Source organism: Alexandromys fortis, unplaced genomic scaffold (genome assembly GCF_014885135.2).
Source record: "Alexandromys fortis isolate MF-2015 unplaced genomic scaffold, M_Fortis_MF-2015_v1.1 scaffold_59, whole genome shotgun sequence".
Lineage (NCBI taxonomy): Eukaryota > Metazoa > Chordata > Mammalia > Rodentia > Cricetidae > Alexandromys > Alexandromys fortis.
Genome location: NW_026067943.1, coordinates 8,559,011 through 8,584,507, shown reverse-complemented (window position 1 = coordinate 8,584,507; position 25,497 = coordinate 8,559,011). Strand labels below are relative to the sequence as shown.

At 48.6% G+C, this 25,497-nt stretch overlaps 1 protein-coding gene across 35 annotated transcripts in view; it reads left to right on the top strand.

Annotated features, from left to right (window-relative positions):
• Positions 1-25,497, top strand: part of Cacna1c (calcium voltage-gated channel subunit alpha1 C) — a 662,482-nt gene that overhangs the window by 427,373 nt on the left and 209,612 nt on the right. The window lies entirely within an intron of this gene.

The following is a 25,497-nucleotide window of genomic DNA, read 5'->3' as shown; positions in this document are numbered from 1 at the left end:
CCAATTCTATTAACATTTTTACTGAATGATCTGTCCAATTCTCTTAACAGAAACTTCTGAAAATATTGTATTATAGGTCAAGAGCCAAAAGGCAAAGAAAAAGAAAAGCAGACGGGAGTGTCCAGTAGCCTGAGATCAAGCTGTAAGAAGGGCTGAGGCAGGAGGCTCGCACGTTCTAGGCCTGCCTGGGACACTTAGACTCCTTAAAGTGAAAAGCAGAGCGAGGGCCGAGGGGGAGTTCAGTAGCAGAGCTCTCGCCTGGCACGCACAGTTCTCGTTATGGCATTCGTGATAGCGAAAAGAAAATGAAAGCAAGTTAGAAGGGCTGCCGATGTTTCTCAGTGTGTCTGCCTCCGATAAGGTGTGAGATCATGAGTCTCATCCCCAGAGACAAATGCAAATGAGGAAAACAAAAAGAAATCAGAAGCAATACCGGGCAGCGCTTTCTATAGGTGGCCTTTCAGACTGTTGGATAAGTCTCTTTGTTTCCCGGAACCAATGGTATTCCTCCCAGGAAATAGCCATCTGAGGGGCCTCCAAGATGGAAAGCAGTGGTCAGGACAGCCCAACAGCGTGGCCTAGAGGCCGAGAGGCCCTGCTGCTGTGGACGTCCCCTATTCATTGAGCCCCAAGGCTCCCTCTGACATGACCGCAGTCATGATTCTTCTCACGGTAGGGTAGTATGGTGAGCCTGGCACGGAGCAGGGCACCCTGGTGAGCCTGGCAAGGACCAGAGTTGCCCTTCTCAGTTCCTCTGCTCCTGGAATTCCATCATAACGAGACCTTCATTTTTTAGTCTTGCCATGTAGAAATTTAAGTGGCTGTAACTTTTCAGAACCAGACATCTAAAGCAGCCTATTTAATTACTGGGCAAACCTAGTGACTCTTTCTCCTTAAGATACCTGAACACTTTCTTAATTGGCTAATTAAAGAAATACAAAAGCAATTATTCAGCATAAAGAAAGAGATCGGAAGAGAAGGCAGGCAGCTGGACAGACCCCTATGACCTCCCAGTGGGAAGTCGTCCCAGCCAGCGGACTGAGGGGAAAGATCCTGACAGTGTTCTGTTTCTGCAGACCACACCTAAGCCCGAGGTGCGCCTCCATCTTTCTTACCCGGAGGCTTTTGGTTCTTTCCCTTGAGTGCTCCACCACCGTCTGTATGGATGATCACAGTAAGCCTGCTTTCAAATCAGGTTCCTGGCACTTCTACCCTAGAGGAACCAAGACCTGTCTTGAATGTTGATCGTATTTCCCAGTCCTACTTTACATCTATGTCCTCACACAACTGTTTCTAGCTTTTCACTTTCAAAAAGGTTCTTATTTGAATGATTGGGTGACTGGGCACAGAAGATGTGGAGAACACAAGGGCATTAACTTCCATCCGTCGATGAGACGGTAGGAGAGAGTCTGAGGTCCTGCCCGAGCTCAGCGCATGACACTGAGTTTCTGGGTCAGCAGCATTGCCTGGTTGGGTTGACCACTGGGCAGGAGTCAAGATGTTTGGAATTCAGACCCAGCTGGGTTCCTCCCTTCCTAGCTCATTTTTGGTGGGCCATTGTCCCAGTCTGACATGGGACCAGGTTATTTGTAAGTCTCTTTCAATTTCCTAATGTGAATCGAATCTTGGCCCTTGTGAGAAATTGTATGAGGTGACATCTGAGTGCCCTCCCAACTCCAGAATTTTACAAGAAATATCTCCATTAGCTGAGTTCCTAGAGACAGGATGCCTGTTCCCTCACTAAATGAAAGGTAAATATGAGATGGCCAAAGAAGACAGAAGGAATAGCTGGAAAAAGGAAAAGCGTATGAGGCTCAGAGGATGGGAAAGGAAGACGTGGGGAGGAAGAGAAGCTAAAGCTATCCAGACGTGAGAATGGGATTGTCTTTATGGGGCATGCAACAGATGCCTCAGTGCTTGCTGCCTTGTCTAAAAAGTAGGTCAGGTGAGTGATGTCAGAGGACTCATGGAAAGTAATAGGTTTCCTGCCCCCTGTCCCCGCCCCCCATCGTAAGTTGGTCTGCTGATGCTGTAAGTCAGATCGAACTGAATTGGAAAAGTATAACAACGGTGATATTCGAGCAGAGCAACTCCTGGGCAGTTGTTAGGTCCCAGAGATCTAGGTCAGAGAAGTCATGCCTCCAAATGAAAGCAGGGAGACTTTATGGGTTGTCAGCAAGGGGTGATGGCGTATCTGCCACAAGCTGGGTTTATGTTCAAATATGGTCAAAATTGAGCACTTAGTGGGGACTTGGGCAGCTGACAACTGCAGAGGAGGAAGCTTCAGTAGCCACTGAAAATTCACAACTGGCCTTCTTGGTTCCTTAGTCAAAGGTTCTGTCATTGGGCAGGAAGGGGGGGGCGGGCAAGTGCAGGGGTGAGCAGGAGGTTCTAATAGAACAAAAAGTAGTGGAACATTTTGCAGAAGGACTCATCTGTGGATGGGGCAAATCTCAGACGTGCTGAGCATGGAGACCTGAGGGTGTTAGTCATAGAGTTCCAGAGATCTGGGCCCCTCACCTTGCCTCCTGCTTCTGCTGGCTTATGGAGTATCAAGGTCCAAGGCAAGGAGGTAACTTTATCATTTAGAGAAGCTGGCAGAGGCCATGGCTTGGAGGCTGAGGGACAGAGAGGGGAGAGTACTCACACTAGTGTAGGGTCTTGGCAGTGTGGTAGACAGCAGCCCCCTGCTGGCTCTTTGAGAATGCAGGGCCCCTTATCTGGGTAACTGAGTAGAAAGGAGAGGGTCCCAGCTAAGGTCAAGTATCAGAGCTCTCCTGCAAGAGACAGGCCTAGAGTCATCAGACTGATGGAAACCTCACCCCAAGAGTAACACATGCCTGCGAGCATGCACACATGCACACATATGTACACACACGCACACACACACATTTACCTTCCCATGCTGCTATGATTTTGGAGCGATTTCATGAGCAGTGACCTAGAGAAAGCTGAAGAAATGTACAAAATGTTTAAATACCATGTGAAGAAAGTATGGACATAATTTTGAAAAAAAAATTGAGAGCATAAAAGAAATAACCATATATACCCGAATGATAGCCTTGATAACAGAACATTACCCATTCTTCTTTATCAGGGGTTTTGCCTTAGAGTTTTCTATGTATTATCACACACACACACACACACACACACACACACACACAAAACCAAGAGCACCACACACACACACACACACACACACTGATAGGAAAACCTGCTCCACTGAGGATATGCTATCTGGATAGGGACAGAGCTCAGATGGAGGATGGAGGAAGTGCCAGCAAAGCACCTCACCCTCAGAGAAGTGAGGCCAAGGGTGGGACCAGCAGGGAGGGCCTCTGCCTTCTCCCTAGCAGCTGGCTTCCTCTGGTCTGCTTTAAATGCCTTCCTCTTTCTCAGCCTGGCTCCACTCCCCTCATTTGCAATGCTAAGCTTTTTATCTGTCTTCCCCTCAAAGGCAGTAGTTAACTTGAAAGACCTTAGTGATGCTGAGAGGCACTGGGAGCCTGCATTAGCCAGGGCCAGTACCTGGGACAAATGGAGGTCACCTGAATAAAGGGGGACATTTCCAGGGAGTTCAGATTTGAGAAACCAGTGATTCTTCAAGTGAGATTTTGCCTGCTTTGGGCTGGAATGCTTCTCTAGTTTTCTAGGGTACTCCAAGGGGGCGCGGGCCATGACTGAGATGGCTAGTTTTTTATTAACCATAACCTAGAGACTGAGAGGAGACTCTACTTTTTCCTCTTTAAAGATCTGTTTATCTTTATTTTGTGTGTATGGATGCTTTGTATGTCTGTATGTCTTGTAGCGCATGTGTGCAGTGCCTGAGGAGGCCAGAAGAGGGGTTCAGATTCCCTGGAACTGGAGGTCCAGATGGTTGCGAACTGCCCTGTGGATGCTGGAAACTAAACCAGGATTCTCAGAACAGCAAGGGCTCTTAACTGCTAAGCTATTTATCTATCCCCAAGAGTCTTTTTTTTAAATATTAAATTTATGTGTATATGTACAAGTTTATGTGTTCTGGAGCCCACAGAGGCCAGAGGAAGACATCAGATTCCCTGAAACTGAAGTTCAGGAGGTTGTGAGCCACCATGTAAGTGCAGGACACTAAGCCTGGGTCCTCTACAAGAGCAGCAGGTACTCTTAACCACTAAGCTGTCTTTCCAACTTAGTGAGGAGTCTTAACGGGGAATCAGGTTGCCCTCTGGGCATGCCTATGGGAGACTGACTTGATTGTCGATTAATATAGGAAGACCCTGCCCACTGTGGGTGGTACCATTTCCCAGGCCATGGCTCCTGGATTATGAGACAGGAGAAAGCTAGATGAGAACAAGTCGGAAGCAAGGGTCCATTTGTTTCTCTGCTCTGGACTGAGGATGTGGTTTTCTACACACTGCAGTTTCTACTCTGATGTCCCTGAGATGATGGGCTCTAGCCTGGAACTGTAACCCAGATGAACCTTTTCCTCCTCTACACTGCTTTTTGCCCAGCTATTTCATCAAAGCAACAGAGATGAAAACAAAACACTGACCATGCCCCATGTTTTCGGACTCCTTTGGGGCGAGGCCTAGATATGAGCACAGACCTGGAAAAACCTTTGGAGGAAGCACAGTGCAGCTCGGAAACGGATAGGACACTGGCGAGAAACAAGTGACTCAGGGGGCTTGTGCTCAGGTCTCTGTGGGGTTGTCATATCTCACCAACCCTGTGAAGCGGAGTCTGAATGCAAGACAAACCTTTGCCCATGGAAGACAACAATCTCATTGAGAAGGCAGCGTGTAAAGTTAACACTATGAGAAATAAATTCACAAATTCACAACGAGAAATATCACAAGGTGATCAGTATGCAGTCAAGGCCAACAAAGTGATGGGGAATGTTGACTCTTTAAGAATGATAAAGTTTTAGGCTAGAAAGAGCAGATGTAATAGGCCTGAGGTTGGAGAGGGGATAATTTAGGCAAAGCACTAGGCACTTCGGTTTGAAAGGGAAGGAGTAGAAGATCTATGCAAATTACGGCTAGAAAGATGGTATCCCCTCCTCTCACATCCGCAGTGGCTTTAAACAACAACTCTCTATTTAGCTCACACGTAGGTTGGTCATTGGGATTGGGCTCAGTTGTGTGGTGTTGCTGGCCTGAGGATGTTGGCCCTAGGATGGTGGTGTAGGGGTCTTGTCTTAGCCAGGTCATTCATCAGACATCTACTGTGAACTGGGAGGATGCTGGATGGAGCTGGCCCAGGCATGATTGGATGATTGTGTCCTTGTCTCTAGGAGTCTATTAGAAGCTTGTTCCTCTAGAGAAACATAGCAGAACCTTGCAGGCCCAAGGCTTAGACACACACTCTAACCTCTGCAATGTTCTCTTAGTCAAAGAACAAGTGACAGAGCCAGCTCAGTCAGTGTAAAGAAGTGAGGAAACTCATCGACTCTTGATGAAAATCACTATGTAGCCCAGGCTGACTTTAAACCTATAATCCTCCTGCCTCAGCCTCTGGAGTGCTGCTATTAAAGGTGTCCACCACAGTACTCAACTTGCACTGAAATTTAAAGAAATGAAAATTCATTCCCTGGCAATGCTGAAGCACGCATGGGCAGCCCATATATGACAGTTGAATTTGTTCATATTGGGTTTCATGGTCTAAGTTGATGACCATGTCTCTTCCTCAAGAGAGCGCCAGATCTCATTACAGATGGTTGTGAACCTTCATGTGTTTGCTGGGAATTGAACTCATCACCTTTGGAAGAGCAGGCAGTGCTCTTAACCACTGTGCAGGATTTTTTTGTTTTGTTTTGTTTTTGCCAACTTCCATCAGTTGGTTGGTTGGATTTCATGCCAAAGGAGACCTTCATGGAAGGGACGTAGGAAGTTTCATTGAGCCACAGAGCATGGCCATCTGTGGCCTGGGCCATTTGCGGAGAAGATTTGTCAGTCTATTGCACGAGAATAGGAAGAATGCAGGGTGACATGTGCGTGACGGTGAATAGGGACAGTTGGTGGAGGTGGCTGAGTGCTCTTTATTCTAGGATTATAAGTGGTAATTATTTTTTAAACATTTCTTCTTGGCAGAAAGATGAGTTGGCAGCCCTGTGTCTCTGATGCGTCTTCTGCTGTTTTGTTGATCTCTGAAATCTTGACAAGAGCCTGGGAATCACTGGATTACTGAATCCAAGGCTTTTCAGAAATGAGAACTATCTTACTGATGATTTGTGTGGTCAGGAAGGCTGCCCAGCTAATCAAGGTTCCTGGTAGACTAGCATTTTGTGTGAAATGTGGCTTTTTAAAAAGATTCCATAATAATAATAATAATAACTATTATTATTATTTAAATTTATTCATTTTATTTTACATTCTGACCACATTTCCACTCCCTTCTCTCCTCCCATTTCCTCCTCTCACCTCCCCCTGCCTGCTCCCAATTCACTCCTCTGTTTCTGTTCAGAAAGGGGGAGACCTCCCATGGGTATTGACAAAATATGGTGTATCAAGTTTAGGTAGGACTAAGCTCCTCCCCTTGTATTAAGGCTGCCGAGGCAACCTAGAATGAGGAATTGGTTCCGAAGCCAACCAAAGCGTTAGGGACAGGCTCTGCTTCCACCTCTAGGAGTCCGGCAAGTAGATCAAGATTCTTTTATGTTTGTAGCACAATAATTTTATTTGGCATAGTTTTATCTGACACTGATGCCTTCAAAGACTGAAGTCCTAAAAACCCAACAATCCAGAGTGAATAGTTTTCTGTTTTAGGCCATGCCCTAGCAGGAGTGTCCCAACAAGAGAATTACAGGTTCAAGGTCAGCCTGGGCTACATAGTGATTGTCATCAAGAGTTAATACTTGTTTCCTCTCTTCCTTAAGCTGAGCTGGCTCTGTGGCTTGTTGTTTGGCCAAGAGAACGATGCAGAAGTTGCAGGAAAAGCTGTCTTCAGTTCTTCACTTTCAAAGTACAGACCTGTTTTTACGCTACCTGAAGAAGAGTCCCCTAAGAGTGATCTGTGCTTTATTAGCCCAACCCTGCCTACAAAGTAGTGCCCACATCAGTATCCTGACTAGCCTCTTTGCCACACATTTCCCTTCAAACTTCTCCAAGCTGATGGGCAAGCCTGCTTAGCTGAGGCTGCTGCATGGGTCATGGGCAGAGCTTAAGCTGGGGGCAGGTGATCAGAAAAGGGCTAACAAAGTACCTGGCCCCGACTTATTCTTGGCCACATAAGAAAAGCAAGTCCAAGAGTGAGACCCAGTGTAGCAGCAGACATACTTCCCCTGTAAGGGAAAAGCCTGGAACTATCAGGTTGGTAGGAACTTCAGGTCCAAATCAGGGCCTGGTCTCACACACACAGAGACATCACAGAAACATACACACACATGCCCCTCCCAACGCTGCTCTGATGTTGAAGGGTTACTGTGTGTGCCATGGAAAAAGCTGAAGAAAGACACCGGATATTTAAACATTCTGTGGAGAAGGCATGGTCACAGTTTTGAAACAAAACATACATACACAAAAATAAATTACTCATACATACTGGAATGATAGCCATGGTAAGGAGATATTGTTCTTTCTTCCCTGGGAGGTTTGACACAGAATTGTCTTAGTATAAAATTTACCATTGTCATTTTCAGGGAAAACCTATCTAGCGGCTCTGACTTCCACATTTGGGCGAACTTGGCTTCTGACCCTCACTTTTGCCCCCTTTCCGCGCTCGGTTCCTACCCCACCTCCTCCAGGCAACCACTTGTAGCCAGAAGTCTTTTCTGTCTCTTCAGGTCCCGCTGGACCGCTCTCTCTCCCACCCACCAGTCCCCACAGCCACTTATAAATAATCATTCAGAGGCTTGATATCATTTATATTTGCTTGAATGATGGCTCAGGCTTCTTATTGGCTATCTCTGACATATAAATTAATCCATTTTTTTTATTATTCTGTATTTTGCCATGTGGCTCTTGACTTGTTACCTCATTTCGTGCTCCCCACAACTGCTGCTGGCATCTCCCCGACTCTGCCTTCTTTCTCCTTATCGCTCTGCTTGCATTTCCCACTTAGCTGTATTCTGCTCTGCCTTAGGCCAAAGCAGCTTCTTTATTAACCAGCGGTAATAAAGCATATTCACAGTGTACAGAGGGACTTCCCACATCAACCACCGTGGCACCTATTCAGTTTGTTCTTTCAGGCTTCTTCCTTTCTCTTTCTGTGATGTGTGTGGGGGGGGGGTGTAGTAGAAGCTGCGGGGCTGCATTCCGCCACCCAGCTCCCGCCACCGGCTAGCTTTACCCGAAATAACAACACACAAAGTGTATTTAAACACTGCTTGGCCCATTAACTCTAGCCCTTACAGGCTAATTCTCATATCCCGATCAACCCATCTCTAATAATCTGTGTAGCATCAGTCTTACCTGGAAAGATTCAGCATGTCTGACCTGGCTTGCTTCATGGCGTCTGCCCGGGAGAGGGGAGCATGGCCTCTGAGCTCATTTCCTCTTCCTCCCAGCATTCTGTTCTGCCTACTCCACCCACCTAAGGGATGGCCTATCAAAATGGGCCTAGGCAGTTTGTTTATTACCAATGACCTTCCTCCATGGCAGGGGGGGGGGGCACTTGTATGACATGACATGCATATAAAGGTCAAAGGACAACCTCTCACATCTGTCCCTGGTCCTACCTTGTTTCAGGCAGGCTTGTTGTCTGTCACTGTACACCAGCCTCACTAGCCTGGGAGCTCCTGGGCTCTCTCCACCTAACATCTCATGGTAGGAGTGCAGGGATTCCATATGCTGCTCCAGCCTCCTGTGGGTTCTGAGGATCTGAACACAGCAAGCCCTTCAACTACCACCACATCTCCCCAGCCTTGCTTTGCTCTATTTTTTAGAGATATTGACTATACCCTTCTGGCAATGACAGCGAGCTGTGCTCCTGACAGCATGCATCTCCTTGGAGACTCTGAGGTGAGATCCAAGTGCCAGAGGCATCTAGTGAGACAGATATGGAGTAGTAAGTCATCCAGTCACAGGGCTGTCTGGAGGGGAGCTCAGCTCTCTACAGAATAGCAGAAGCCCCAGCCCGAGGGCCAGTTAGCCAACTTTGTGTGTGTGTGTGAGCGCGCGCGCACACGCGTGTGTGCTGCTCTGCCTGCCTCTCTAACATGGGTCCCCATAATGTGTCCCCAAGAGGCAGGACATGGGATAGCTCCTTAAAATCAGAGCTGTCCCCCAGGCTGCAGTGGTGGTAAATCTGAAGTAGGTGGGGAGCAGTGTTTATTCCACGCTGGTGCCTCCTCTGTGGACTGTGTAGACTCTGCACTGTAGAGGGACCGGAGCTTCACAGTGGCTTCATGTTTGTTTCTCAGGGATACTGTACCAAAGTAGAATAAAAGGAAGTTCTTAAGACAAAGAATTTTTATATCCTGGAGGCCAGAGTCCGGGATTAAGCTGTGGGTAGGGCTGCTCTCAAGGGAAGCTGTCCCGAGTTTTCGCTTAGCTTTTGGTGATGACCAGAAACCTTGACTTTCCTCTGGAAGCACCAGATGGCCAGGCTCTGCCTCTGTCAGCATGTGGCTGCACACGCTCTCCTCTGGGATGACCTCACACTGTCCAGCTCTATCTGTAGAGGCCATTTCCAGATAAGGTTTCATCTTGAGGCTCTGAGGAAGGGGACACCATTCCAGCCCACAGAGATTTGAACACTAGGAAAGGAACTCTGCCTGCTGGACTGTTAGAGCGAAGCTGGGCCCCGTAGTCACCCGGCACCCTTCAGGGTGCTTTGGAGACAAAGTTTGGAATTGGAGAACTTGGGTATCAACCTCTCTTCCATGGAGCAGCTAAGCCCGCTTCAACTTCTGCCTCTCTCGCACTGCAAGACAGACACTCTTTCTTTCCTCGCAGGACAAAGAGTGATAAAATACACCTAAGCACATAAAAGCCCCCCATAGCCTCCAGGTGTCACCCCCATTCTGGATCATCCTGTGCTTCCCATCTGCAAGGGATGGTTCTGATTATCAAGTTGAGAAACTTCTAAGAGGTTGGAAGTGCTTTAGATAGAATTCACGCCCGTTGCTCACTCTCGAGTACCACATGCTACCCACCTCAGCCCAGCCTAGGTAGTGGGTGCCAGTGCCATTCCTACCAAGGCCTGAGATCTGAGCCAAGCCATTAGCCCTGTGGTTCAAATTTGAGCATATGAACTGGGGGCGGGGCAGACACAGACACTCAGTAACAAGCAATGTCCCTAACTTGCTGTAGATCTGCTCTTAGTGTTCATCCTGAGTGAGCAGGGCAAAGATTATTCCCAGCTGGGAGGCAGAAACATGAAATGTCTTACCTGAGGATCAGAAATGAGATAACTCATCTTGAATGCCTCCCTACCCCACCCCCATCCTCTTCCCTTGTCCAGGGCAGCCAGGAATGCATGGGACCAAGGCTGGACTGTCATGTATAGAAACACTGTTTGCTCCCGTGGGAGCAGCCGCACCCTGTTCTTCAGTCTGTACTTCTTACTTGTATTCCTGGGTCAGTAGTGGTCACCCTGTGTGGGTGACAGTCCCCAGGAATACAGACAGACTTTTCTGTGTATTCCCCGGAGTCCTCACCGAGAAGCTGTGTACACGGAGCGTAGTCAGCGTGTGGCCCTAGCTGATTGCTGGCCCGCCAGAGCCTCTCACCTGTAGGCTGCGTGATGTTGGTTCTGTCCACCCAGCGCATCAGCCCCACACTGCCACTCTGTGGGCAGCGCTTCCTTCACACCCCACGCGTGGAGCCCAGGCTGATTTCTTGCAGAGCGTTCTCCCCTCTCAGGTGCCAAAGCGGGCCCTGGGTGGGGAACACATATGAGATTAAGAGAGAATACTGTGCCCAGAAGTAGCCATGGAGATTATTTACATTCTTCAGGCTGGGGAGCTTGCCAGAAGTTCTGATAGCCAAATCCAGAAGACTTCGGATCAGTAGATCTTGGCTGGAGGCCCAGAGCCTATCTAGGTGTCTGAGAGAGCCAAGTTTAGGAGCGACGGATAAACCAGCCTGTTCATTTCATGGGTGAGAAAAATCAGATCTGCAGAGACTGGTGACCTCTCCCGGGTCACCAGGTGACATCAGAGAGACTAAAATTAGAACCTAGGGTTCTGACTTCAAGAACAGTCTGTTGCTGCTGTAACCTAGTCATTGCCTTGCTGTGTTTCCAGAGGAGAAACAGTCAGAGGCCGTAAGGGACCCAACAATTCAGTGTGCTCTGCCGTGCTGTAAAAGGATCAGTGCAGCGTGGTGAGGCCAGAAGGCCCAGCGTCTGATACTGTCAAATGTGGCTGTCAACTTGCCTCCCAGGGGTCACAGATACGTGTGCAAAGATGTACATAAAGCACTGGGCCTAGGACCTGGCAGGAAGCATGAACCAGGAGCTAGGAGTTCAGATTGGCCAAGCCACATTTTGGGTCCGTGCTCTGCCTCCCCACTATGACAGCGACCAAGGAAGCCACAGCAAACAACACGTCAGTGGCCGTTCCACTGCTTTAGGGTGAAGACCCTGTGACACGGGCCATAGGAAAGATCAGGGGGATTGCAGGGATCTCCAGTTCATTGCCCCTGGAGGTCCATGTCCTAAGATTCCCAGCACTGAATTCCTCCTCACCTGGGGAGATGACCCAGAGCTCACCTCCCCCTGCTGAGGACCCCAAGGGCGAGATCATGAGTCACCTTGACTAAAGACCCCATTTCAGGGCACGGGCCCCCACCGTTTTCTGCTTTCTGTTTTATAGCACTGTAATTGAACCAATCAGCAAGACGTGCAGGTCCATTTTTACAGGGAAAAGTAGACGCCAACCGAAAGCCAGAATTATGACTGTTTATAGCTCGCAAGAAACACTTTTTAAAATTAGATTGCCTTTGGGATAGCCAGGCAGCCGTCTAGCCATGGCAGCTCTGTGGCCTGTAGGCTGTGTGCAGAGTGCCTGCTCTCCGAGCTACTTGTGCTCTCTCTAGTCAACCATCACTATTCCATTCCTGGAACCCTGCAGGTGTCTCTCTATTCAGTCGAGGGCATCCAAACATGGCTTTACCTATTATCTCCCTAAAACACTTATTACCCTTCAGTCTCAAACCATTATCACTTCATCACTGCTTCTCTCTCTCTCTCTCTCTCTCTCTCTCTCTCTCTCTCTCTCTCTCTCTCTCACACACACACACACACACACCNCTCTCTCTCTCTCTCTCTCTCTCTCTCTCTCTCTCTCTCTCTCTCTCTCTCTCACACACACACACACACACACCTCACTGAGGTGTGAACACAGGGCCTCCACCACTGAGTTACAGCCTGAGCCCTTCATCATGGGTCTTACACCCAGGTGCTATCTCCTTAGTGCAAATGTGGCTGCTGTTCACTCAAAACCTGCTGTGCTCTAAGCCTTCTCTTTCTACCCAGCATTATTTAGCACATAGTCTAGGTTATAATAAGTGCAAAATATTAGTGGCTGTTTCACTGTCACAGCAAACACCGCCATGATCATCATTATGATATTTTCACATATTCATATATTTTTCACCAAATATATCTACCATTTTGTTCTACAGTGAAAATTAGGGCAAAAAAGACTCTTCCTTTTGTGTCTCCTGGGGAACCTTATTGCCCACATGTGACAAAGACTCAACTATCTGACGTCATACACCCCAGCCTCCAACCCTAGCAAATCTACCCTTTCTCCTGTCCTACATTTCTGGTGTCCATGGTGATCACTGAAGGCCTGTCCACATGTGGCCCTGCATGATAATCTGTCTGCATGATGCATGCTGTCCTGCCTCCTGTAGACTGTGAGGCCACATGACAGAGGTAGCATATTATACTCTTTGATTTCCTAATTGACATGTGATGTCTGTGCGTATTTATTGGAGACAATAAGGAAATTGTGAGCATGTCTATAAGACATAATGACCAACCTAGTGTCGTTAGTATTTTTACCTCCTCCAGTGCCTATACTTGGGTGAGTCAGGGTCCTTTAGTTTCTGCTTTTAGTGTCCATACTGTTCATGGCTGTGGACCATGGTCACTGCTGTGCTTTTAGTGACTGTATTGTGCCTAGTTATAGAGCACAGTCACTGTGCTGTGCTATAGAACACCAGAACCAGTTGTTCCTATATTATTACATGTTGGTGCCTATGGCCAGGCCACACTCTTTGCCTCCAACTCCAGCCTCTAGTGATTATTTGAGTCTTTTCTATGAGGATTAAGCCTCTTGATCTCTACGTGTGCGTGAGGACATACAGTACTTATAGGCGTATCTTTGTGTCTATGCCTCAGAGTGCAGCCTCCCCAGACCTTGTTCTCCATATGGATAGTGATGGGGCTCCTTGTTGAATTCACATGGTATGAGTGGAGAAGGGTTGTTTAAGAAGGAAGCCATCTTTTGCTGTTCCTGGAGTTGTACACCAAGTTGCACACCTGCTCAGTGAAGCAGCTTGGGCCAGGAAAGCCTGCTGTCTACTGTAAGGAGCTCTGGACAGGAGAGGAAGGACAGGGCTGGGACATTAACCATGGTGACTCTCGCTGTCCTTCATGGTGGGAAGTCATGTGGTTTCCTAGCCCTGCACAAAGCATTGCAGGCATAGACTATGCTGAGACTTAGCTCCAGGCGACTCAGTTCCTAGAGCCGCTGGCTGTCCTCAGAAAGTTTGTCATATGAGCTCTAGAGCCAGATAGGAATATGCTAAATAAGCAGACAAACAGATGGACCAAAGGCAAGGGTGAGCACAGGAGAAGAAGGTCACCAGACCTGGAGAAGGCAGAATAGTCCTCTTCTAGGGGCTGAATACAGTTGGCCCCTAGGGGCGTGAGAGCCTCATAAGCCAGGGGCCTTGTGGCCTTAGTGGGAGCAGGAAGGTAGGAAGTGAGGCTCTTGACTGGAATTGTGGTGCTGGGGGATGAAAAGGGACAGTGGATGGGGAGGGAAGAGAAGTGGAGCCTGATGAATCAGGACTAGGGACCTTTGCTAAAACGGTACAGCACTCAGTGTGAGGTGATGAGACATTCCTTGCTCAAATGTTCCTTCATCCTTTGAAGATAAGATAAGATAGGAGAACCCCAAGTCTGTGCCCCCGCATTCTTCATCCCTGGGTGTCGCTGGTGGTAGGATAACAGGGCCTCTGTGGTTCAGCCTGGCTGCTTCAAGGCCTATAGAGTGAGTACCTGCCCCCTGCAGCTTGTCCTCCACTGTCAGTCATGTGCTGCAAGGAGAGCTGAGCTTGGAGCCCTGCCAGCTGCCCTCTGATAGCGGTCTAGGCCATGCTGGAGGTCTAGTAGGACCATGATCTGAGATCATCTTCCCGTGCCAGGCTTACGCGCACTTGCTTTTTCCCGGTGTGTGAAAATGAGCTGGATTTCAGTCTGATGTGGACTGTGTGGGACGGAAGTGGAAAATGCAGGTCTAGAACAGCTTTCATGAGGACAGGGTAAAGGAGCCCCAAACCAGGGCAGCATCCGAATTAACTCACCACTTTGCGACTCATGTTAGATTTGAGGCCCCATTTGAGGACTCATGTTAGATTTGAGACCCCATGTTCTTGTCACCCTTGGCTCACTGCTGCCGCCCTCCCCCTGCACCCATCATGGTCCCAGTTGTGTCCTACAAACATGAGTGTGGCCAGCACCAGAGCACCAATCAGAAACCTTTCCTTCCCACCACAGTTGTTAGGTTGGGTCACATACCACAGTGGGCGGGGGCAAGGATTGCTGTCCCATGAGAAATGAGACCAGTGGTTGGTTTGTACACTGGGTGGTGGGTTTGACCAGTTGTGAGAAAAGACCATGGGTCTGCAGAAGAGCGCTGGTGACTTCTGCAGCCCTATGTCTAAATGCCATACAAGGACTGAGTGTCCTGGGCTGGGGGCTCTGGCACAGGCTCGCTTACATTGCTGAGTGTCACCCAGAGACCGGTCATCCCACCCCAGAACACATCCCCATTCAGACAAAAATGCTAGAGCCCTAGGGTAGTGGAGGAGAAAGCTGGTAGGGCTCAGCTTTCTCTATAAACCCCCCAAATGAAGAAAAACGAAACAAATGTTATTGCAGCTCTATGTCTCACTAAACTATGTTGTGGAAGATCCTCTCCCCTCTCTGGTGAGCTTCCTTGTGTAGTCACAGAGACGAGGCTCGCACCCCTCCTGCAGCGCTGCCAGTAGTAGTAGGACTGAAGAATCTGGTCAATTGCAGTGCAAATGGAGGAAATGTTTCTACCAAGGATGGGATGAAGATGGCGGTGACAGTGGCAGTGATCACGTGGGTAGTGTGGTGGTGATGCTAGTGGCGGCGACGGTGGTATGATGGAGGTGAAGAAGGAGATAACGGTGGTCATGCATTGTGACTGCGATGTGGTGATGGTGGGGATGTGACAGAAAGAGGACAGGGAAGAGGAGAAAGGTATTCACTCTTCCTTGTCCACTAGGGGCCATGAGACTCAGTGTACATACAGATGGATGCAGAAGTACCCACTGTGGGAGCTGAAGTTCTGCCCAGGGAGTTCCCACGTGGCGATGATCATGTGGCTATCAAACCTTCTAAAGACGTGGGACCTCCACCTCTATGACCTTCCTTAGTCCCCTCATTCATACCAAGGGACAGTGGCTTTCCCGCAATATAGGAAAATGCACACAGCTATGGGCTGGGAGTCTGTGAAACTAGAATGGAACCTATTCCCGTGGGTCAGAGGGCTGAGGAACGAGATGCCCACGAGGGTTCAGAACAAATAGAACTTAGCAAACAATACGGCGGGGGAGTTTGTTTTGATGTTTGCGTGTGGTTTTGATACTAGAGTAGATATGGGGCCTCGTGCCTCTTGTTTTTGTTGAAATAAAGACAATCAAGAGAGGACCAGGAATATGCCACCACTTAAAAGGGAGGACAGCTGATGTGAGCAGGGAGGAGGAGGAGAGGCATCAGGTAGTGTTGCTGACTGCTGTCCTCAACAGAGGCCCTGAGGATGAAGAGGAGGCTAGGGCCTCTGGGAGGATACTCAGAGCCATTAGAACAGAGATGATGGGTCCACTCAACAAAGGTGTGTTGCACACTTTCTATGTGCATGCATGTTTGCACATAGAATGCAGCCATGAATGCAAGCATGCAAGACGGCAATTACCACTCAAAGTGACGGTTCTGGTTTCTCATTCTCAGGATGACCCAAGGGCATGAATAATTATTCCCACTTCAGTAGCAAAGAAGCTGTACCTGAAACAGTTTGTGTAGCTTGTGCTTTGAGCCCAGATATGTAGGAACCTAGAGCCATTCCTCCTCTGCTCCTTTGCCTTTCATGGAAAGGCACCTCTGAGGCATGGCGGCAAAGACACTTGCTTCTGCCCTGTAGATGCTGATTCCCTGGAGGGGAGAAGAATGAAGAAACCACATGCACCATAAAGTGTGCTGTGATGGCCCTGTGTGCAACGGGTGCTGCAGGCCCGAGTGGGCTCCTTCCACCCCTTGAGGCAAGGGAGGCAGGTGGTGACCATGGAGCTGGACCTCAGGTGATGAAGGAGGTTGGAGGAGTGGAAAAAGGGACCTATCACAGCTAGCCAATCTGGTTTGGGTGTCATGAGCTGCTGGGTTGGCTGGAGCAATGAGTGGTGGTCAGGCATGTGGCTAGTGATGAATCCTGGATCCGCACTCAGAAAGATGGACTCACGAGGAACTGCTAAAGGCTTCTGAGCAATAAAATTGCCTAGATAGCTGTAAAACAGGGCTAATGCTGCTTTAGTGTCTGTGGTGGTATGGATGCACCTGGTCCCCATAATCTCATAGGGAGTGGCACTGTTAGGAGGTGTGGCTTTGTTGGAATGGGTATGGCCTTGTTGGAGAAAGTGTGGCATTGTGGGGGTGGGTTTTGAGGTTTCCTCTACTCAGGATACCAAGTGTGTCAGTCAGCTTCCTGTTACCTGTGAGATATAGGACTCTCAGCTGTTCCTCCAGCACCATGTCTGGCTGAGCGCCCCTATGTTCCCCATCATGATGATAATGGACTGAACCTCTGAAACTGTAACGAAGCTACCCCAATTAAATATTTTCTTTATAAGAGTTGCTGTGGTCATGGTGTCTCTTCACAGCAATAAAAATCCTAACTAAACCAGTGTCTAGATAGTCAATAATTGGGTCCAGAATGGGGGTAGCTGTGGGATGGGCAGAGAGTAGTCCTGTTGCCTAGCTAGGTGTTGCTCACCTCAAGTGAATGTAGGTAGTTAGTAAAGCGCTAAAGGCTTAGCCTGCATATGCCTCCAAATTGGAAAATTACCCATCAACCCACACTCACTAAGCCAATGCCTGTTGTCCCTACATGATCCAGCCCTGATTGGCAACATTTGTTACCCATGGTCATCTCTTTTTCACCTAAGAGAGGAAAGGATTCTAACAGACTCTAATGAGATCAGTGGCCTTGGTTGGGGAGGTTCAGTGGGGAGGGAGACGACTGGCCAGGGTGACATTAGGCTTCCTGTTGTCACCAAGGGCAACAGTGTGCAAAGGTCAGTAGTTCAAATGACGGACACTCAGCTCTCCCGGGTAGACGCGATAGCTCTGCGCTCTGAGGCAGACGCATGAAGCTCAGACCCAGGATGGACGTAGGCTAGAATCTTCCCAGTTAAAACATAGGTGGGAGGAGTAAACAGGAAGAAGAGGAAGTGAGGTAAGACTCCTCAGACAGACCCGACAACTCTGCTCTCTGGAGCAGAGATGCCATGCTCAGCTCTCCCGGAGAGACTTGACAGCTCTGCTCTCTGGAGCAGAGACGCCAGGCTCCGCTCTCCCAGGCAGCTCCGACCCAGGATGGACATAGGCTGGACTCTTCCCGGTAAGCACACCTTGGGGTGCTTACACACATTATTAGAAATGGGCTAAGTTAATATGTGAGAATTAGCCTAGAAGAGGATAGATAGAAATGGGCCAAGCAGTCTTTAAATGAATACAATTTGTGTGTTGTTATTTCGGGCATGAGCTAGCAGGCAGCTGGGGTGCTGGGGATGTAGCCCCGCCGCTCTTATTTCAACACCTGCCTCCTGGCAGGGGTTTCCACTTAGAATACCATGTGCTCCAGGAGAACACAGGCCTGAGGTGGGACTGGGAGGTGGTGAGCAGGTCTCATCCCCCACATTCTGACTTGAGCCCCAAACTTCCTTCTCTTCTCTGGCAGTGAAGTAAGACAGGCCCTCAGGGAAGGAGATGTGCATGAAGCAAACTGGAAAATCACTCAACTTTGCACAATAGGCAGGCACAGAGAAGCAGACTGTGTAGGATGTGGGGTGTGCATAACTCCTAGAAAGGCAGTGGGACCAGCAGCCTCTTCAACCTTCCAACTACACCTGCCTCTTGCTGGCAATAAATAGTATTTTTCTTTTTAAGTTTCCTTTTACTCTGGGACAGTAAATGTTTTGGTTGTTTGGTTGTTTTTCTTATCCATTTGCCCTTTACAGTAATGTCCAAACTGTTAGAAACACCCCAGACTTTCTAAAGGAGGCTTCTGAATGAGGCTTGCCCTCAAATTCCCCCACTTTCGTTCTTTGAAATCTGGACTTCCCACCCACAACCAAACAGGCTCCTAATCCACCTCTGAAGAACCCTCCCCATCAAGGCAGAGCACACCGACTTTAATTCTTACCTCAGAACTCTAGATGGCTAGAGCTGAGAAGCACCCAGTGTCCTGAAGAATGTTTCCTTTCCATTTTCACAGTGGCGAAAAGACGCAACCTAAGACTTGCCATTCTGACCACAGATAAGCGTCTGACTCCGTGGTGTTAGGTACACCCCGAGAATCATCCTTGCCCCAAACTGAAACTTTACACCCAATAAACATGGACTCATCTTCTTCCCCAGCCCCCAGTGCTTTGATGTGCTCTCTGGGTCTGTGAATTCGCTAGTGCAGGTGTTTGTTGTAAGTAGAACCACACAGTATTTGATCTCTTGCGATTGGCTTCTTTGATTTCGAATAATTACCCTTGTGGCATACATGAAACTTCATTCCTTTTCACAGCTAGATAATATTCCATCACCGTGCTCTCCGTCTTCTGTTTAGCCCTTGCTCTGAGAAGGAAGGGAACTCTTCCTCTTACCGCATTTCTGGCTGCAGTGGGGACCCCGGACGAGGTGTGCATTTCTCTGTAGTGTCTGTGCCTTGCTGCCCACTTTGCTAACCATGCCTGGGGGTGGCTCTTCATCTACCAATGGGCACAGTGACTCGGGGCTTCTTTCAGTCAATGCGTGGACAGCAACAGCTGCGGTGTAAGCTCATTGTCTGGACTATACACTCAACCAGATGGGGTTTCTCTGCCGTGGAGAGCAGTGGGCATGTGGGTCTTAATTGGTCTGCTTTCTTGTTCCACAGGCCCACCCATGTCCAGCTTAGTTGGGCAGAGTAGAACTCCGGAAAGATTTAGTGACATAGAAGGGATGTATGAGAGAAGGCCCGGAAATTATAGAGTTAAGGCTGTATGCTTATTGGTCTCTCGGCTGGAGAGAAGGCAGAAGATGGCTTAGAGGTCGGGGTGAATGGTGCTTACGCTCTGAAGCAATTTGGAATGTGGCGTGCTGTGTGAAATGGGGCTGTTGTGCTTGCTGTCGGTGTGTGTTGTCCTGAGAGGAAATTGTGCAACTGAGCTCATCAATTCTGCTTGGGGCAGACTTCTTGGCAGCTTTGAGAAATACACTCACATAAATTTCCATTGGTACCCACAGGCTCTCTTGTGTGAGTTCCCAACTTTGGGTGGTGGCATTTAGCATCTCCTAGCTCTTTCAGGTATGCGTGTGCTGCCTATGCACACATATGTGAATAGCCTGCTAGTCCTCCATGGTTGTCCCCATCCTAAAAGACCTACCCTGATGTGACTTCTGCTCATGAATATAAATTCACTAACGACAGATGTCTTCCATTCTCTGGTGTCCATCTGGCCTTCACCAGATCTGAGACTGCCATCCTTACGTACTACTGGATTTTGGAGGGGCAAGAGATGTGTTCCCAGTTATAAGAAAAGGCACAGAGTCGTGTTCCTTCTTCTAGATTACATCCCAAACATAGTAAGTTGACAAAAGTTTTCAGACTGGCCAGTAAAATGGAGGCCCTTGTGTTCTGTCCATGTTTTCTGTTTATATCAGACTAGCTCCCTGGATTTCATCCCCCAGGGTCAGGACCTTTGGAAATCAGTATTGAGCTAGCACAGCCCTGTTAACATTTAAGCATCCTGATGCCACTGGCTTCCCCTGCCTTGCCTCTGTGTTTTCCACAGTCTGGGATGCCCAGGGCTCAGTGCAGTAAGACAGAGTTTCTCCTCCTTTTACATATGATAAAACTGATTCAGACAAGGGAAGCAACTTGCTTAAAGACACAGACCACTCAGTGCTGGAATCAAGAGGATTGATTCATTTTTACTATTGAAACATCAAAGACTGTGTCCCTTGAGAGCCTACCATGTAGCTGAATAAATAACAGATAAATGGAAAATGGTGAGATCCCATACATATCCTTGTCAGATTCTATGAGGTGTTTGGAAAATATCCTGTTCCTGAAGCCGTGGCCCTTTCCACTCAGTTCATCTGAATATTTCAGACTTGAGTGCAGCCATGGGTCTCGATCGGTCAGCAGACCAGCCAGAACATGGCCAAGGAGAGGAGAAAGTGAGGAGACATTTGAAAGGAAAGGATGAGGGGAAACGATATAAGGTTGCAAGCGAGAGTGCTAGGAAGAAGGCAGCCATCATGCTGCCCAGGCAGCCAGGACTCCCACTGTCAGAGGAGCAGCAGAGTCCACAGGAAGCCCAGAGAAGCTGTTTTAGCCTCTGCTGCAGGTACCCCCTCCACCCAGAACAGTGCGAACAGGGATTTTAGTCTGCTCTAGTTGGCTACGGACGTTTCTCAAGTCCCAGGATCACAGAAAGGGGCGGGTCACATGTCAGACTTGTACCATGTCCCCAGGGAGCTGTGTGCTGCTCAGAATACACAAACACATGCATGCACGCACGCACACACAGCCCTCTGGTGTTGGAACTGATGCCTTGGGAGGGCTATGAGGGATTGTGTGTGTACTCAGGGCACAGCAGCATCTGAACACCTGAAGGAATGCTCTTTGACAAACTTGACTTCCGCTCATCCCCTTGGGCACTTAGCTATTTCTGTGGCAGTTCAGCGTATGCTCTGAAGGGATCAACCAGCTGGCTGTAAAGTTTGTCCAGTCTCACAGGCTATGCCGTGACTGCGTACCAGACTTGTTACTAAAAGGCAACTGTCTCTGGATTCTTGTCCAGACCTTCTTTTCTTAGTTCCTGGACTCTCTGCATTTTGTTATCAGTTTATTGTATTGAACTCACAGCTAGATTATGGTAGTCTAACAGACACTTGCCCAGCCCCAAACTGCGCATCTCAGGGAATAGGCATTCCAGAGCCATAGAGCTTTGCTCGGCCTTCACACTTGGACTATCAATTACATTCTTGTGGACTTACCCTCAGAGAGAGACAGGGTGAGTGTGTGTGTGTGTGTGTATGTGTGTGTGTAGTTCAAAAAAAAACAAGCCAAAAAACCCCAATTAGCTTCCTGTCCTCTCTCATGGTTGTTTCATTTGCCTGCATTCTGTCCTCTCGTCACCAAATGCTTCCCTTTCTTGCTCTCCTTCTGAACATCATGCTTTCCCCACATTTGATATTTTTGATGCATTTGCCACTGTTTACCTCACTATGCAGCCCTGACTGGCCTGAAATTCCTTTGGTAGACCAGGTTGTCTTAGAACTCAGAGACTTGCCTGCTTTGCCTCCCAAGTGCTGAAATTAAAGGTGTGCGCCCCTTTCAGTTCTATCTCAGACCTTTAGACAACTTATCACAAGGGCTTTGAACCTATTCTTGGAGAGTAAGTGGGGGCCCGTGAGAAAGGTTTCCGTGGTTCCTGGGAGGCAGCATGAGCTGAACAGACATTGACAGAGACTTCTGTCCTTCCAGGTCCTACAGCCATTCAGTCCCAAAGAAACACACAGAGGCCTACATTAATTATAAACTGGTTGACCTATTAGCTCAGGCTTCTTATTCACTAACTCTTATATCTGAACCCGTAATTCTTGTCTGTGTTAACCCCATAGCTTGGTACCTTTTTTTAAATCAATGAGGCATTCTCATCTTGCTCCCTCTGTGTCTCGGTGACGACTGCAGACTGAGCCTTTCCTCTTCCCAGAATTCTCATATTCTGGTTGCCCCGCCTATAGTTCCTGCCTGGCTACTGGCCAATCAGCGTTTTATTAAACCAATACAAGTTGACAGATCTTTACAGGGTACAAGACCATTGTCCCACAGCAAACAGACCTTGGGACTGAATGAATGTCAGGGAGCCTGGGTTCTCATCCTCTTGTCTCCTTTCTCCCTGGTGTCCGTCTCTCTTCTGTGTCAAGAGGAGGTTAATTAGACCATTGTATGCCACTCCGTGACTTGAAGCAGGGTCCTGTCATGTCTGCCAGAATGTGCACATTGCTTTCCTATTTTCCTGACTCCACTGGATCATCCTCCAGACTTCTCTCTAGTCTGTGTCCTCCCTGGGAGGCCTCATTGAGTCCTACCTGTCAACTGAACTCTGCAGCAAGACCTGCCTCTGCATGGCTCATCACCAGTACGTCCAGTCCAGCCTAGCCCATAACTTCTGCATGGATCCCTTCCAAACACTGGCCCCTAATGTTCAGGAATGTCCACAAACCCCTAAGTGTCTTGCCCTTGCCACCCTATGGATCTGTTCTCACACTACATTATAGCTGGTTGATTTTTCTCCTTGGTTTTCTCCTTGTTTGATCTTCCCACTTCAGTTTCTCTCCTCCTGGAGTGTCTGGCCTCCAAGCTATACTCTGTATTCCCGCTTCCCAACCTTCTTCATCTCATCCCTGCGGAGTCAACTCAGACCCCAACTTTGTTTTTCCACAGCCAACAGTGCTTGCCCTCGGCACCATTCACAGCTGTGCTGGCACTGCCTGTGCATTTACAGCTCCCGCTCTGTTGTACCAGACCGCTAGGGTCAGTTTCAGAGCCTGCCCCTCCCCAAGAATCTCCAGCATCCAACAGTATGCATAAACATGTTTGTGATAGTCTTCACGAAGGTTTGATTCAGTTCAAATGGAACAAAGAAAAGACTTTAGATCTCCCATCCTCCTATCACAGGGAGCAGAATGGTATGTCACACCCTGGATGTGCAAACCTGCTGTCTGCATCTGCACCACGTTGAGGGGCCCACCTCCTTATGGTGCTCTCTTTTCATGCCAGGAAACCAACCAGTGATGTGGGGACAAGCAGACTTTTTCTTGATGCCAGGTAATCTGGATCAAGAGTTCCAGCTGTTTATTAAAGCCATGTAGGAATTCAGGTTTCCCAGAATATAGGGCCCTAGGAGTCTTTGGGACACCGCAGCAGCTCTTCCTGAGGAGGGGTAAAATCCGAACTTGGGTGCTGTCTCTTCCAGGATGCTTATTGTCCAGACAGCTGAGAGGAAACTCAGAGTCAGTTTCTAGCAGTCTATCTGATTGTATCCTAGTTGTCCTGGAGGATTGAGTGAGATGGATAGGTGAATGACTGAGTGGACAGAAGCAAGGACACAGGCATGGATAAATTTGTGGATATGTGTATGGATGGATGGATAATGAATGGGTAGATGGGTAGATGCATACACGGATGAATGGGCTGGATGCATGGGAAGAAAGGTACGTGCATGCCTAGTAGTTGGGTATGTGGGTGGGCAAGTGAATAAAAACAAAAGCAATGAAGGTTTTCATGAGTGGAAACACACGGAACCTGGCGGTGCTACCCAACTTGTATCTGTTCGCTTTAGTTTTCTTGTCACCGCACCTCCAACTGAGTGAGATGCTGTGGAGGGCTGGGGACTCCAGATGGGGGTGGAGCTGTGGAGGGCTGGGGAGTCTGGATGGGGGTGGAGTTGTGGGGGGTTGGGGAGTATGAATAGAAATAGAATGTTTTCTGGTGTTTAATGCAGCTCTTAGCTATCCTGGGGCGGAGTGTAGAGACCAGTGAGTGACTGACAGCTTCTTCTCCCACCATCCTCAGGCTATAGTAGCACCTTCTGTGACCTGCTTGTCCCTTCAATGTGCAGGGCTCTGTTCTAACCCAGCACCATCTGATACAAAGACGTTGACCCTACCATGCAGGGTAGATTGGTCCTGCTCCCTAGAACAAGGCAGTCACATCTGCAGGCCAATTTGTTGGTGCTAAAAGAAGTAGAAGTAAAGGACCTGAGGTGCTGGTTAAACCCGACTGACCGCTCACTTCTTCCCCATTGTTCCCACCTGCTTGAGGGCTTCAGCAGCACGTGGGTCCTTAGTTCTTAGACTTGGTCTCAAGCCCCCCCCTGCAATTGTGTAGCTCACCCCTTTTCCTAGGCACCATAGCCAGGTGACCTTCTCTGGCAGCTCTGGATGAGGCCTAGAATTGTCTTGTTTACCATCGAGGCCACAGATTGTTTTTCCCAGGACTCCTCACGGTGAGCCTGGTGCTCCTAGATGTCTAGGGATGGGAAGAGTGACAAGAAGTACTGGCCATCTGTGCTGGCCTAGTTTCCCACAGAGTTCCCAGAACCTGTGTAACCCCCAGAGAAGGCCTTCATGGAAGATGGCAAGCTGTCATGGGCAATGGGCCTCTCTGGTATGTGGCTTGTTTGTGTATGGGCCCAGAGGTCTTCAGTGAGTGTTCCTTGGCCTGGCAGAGGGGGGGACATGGATCTTAAGATCCTGAGCTGTGAGCCTCTTGGAGGCTGTGGACTGGCCCCGGCCTGCTTTGTGACCTAGGATAAACTGTCCCTGCCTGGTGTTTTCTGGCTCCGGGAAGAGGCCGCCTGAGACTCCTACAAGGCAGAGCTGTGGAGAATGAAGGGACCCAAGCAGTCTCCACCAGGTTGTGCCCCCAGGCTCTGTGTTAGGGTAGAGAGAGGGAAACAGTGGTTAAGCAGAAAAATATGTGCTTCCCAGAGTTGATTCAGGTGAGTGCAGTTAGGATAAGAATTACATGCTAAGCACCAATGTTTCTCCTAGGTGTTAGGGTAGAAAAGGTTGCTCTGCCCCTTGAGAAGAAAAGCAGGCTTTTATATTCACCACCTAGTCCCTGCTCAGCTCCTGTAGGTTGGTTACCTACAGTGTGTCTTTGGACAGAGAGCTGTTTTCCCACAAGAGAGATCTCAAATTTCGGGATCCACATATTGCCTCTGTTCAGAAATTGATACCCTCAATTTCTTCAGGGCAGTGTTTTTACATTTATTTTGGATGTCAGCTGGTCCCCTCATGAAACCCAGCCTGCTGCCCTTGGGGCTTGTTAACAGAAGCCTGGCACAGTATTGCTAGGGCTCAGCTCACCTGCTTCTAATCCCCACTGTCCTGGTCTCATTCCCCTGGAGACCAAGACCATCTGAGTTCTCACTTTAGAAGGCACAGCAAAATGGTATCTGGTTAAATGACTCTTTGGGAGTGGAAGTTTTGCATGGTCCTAATTTACATTTTAACAACAGCATTTGAAAACAACAACAAATCTCTGTACTC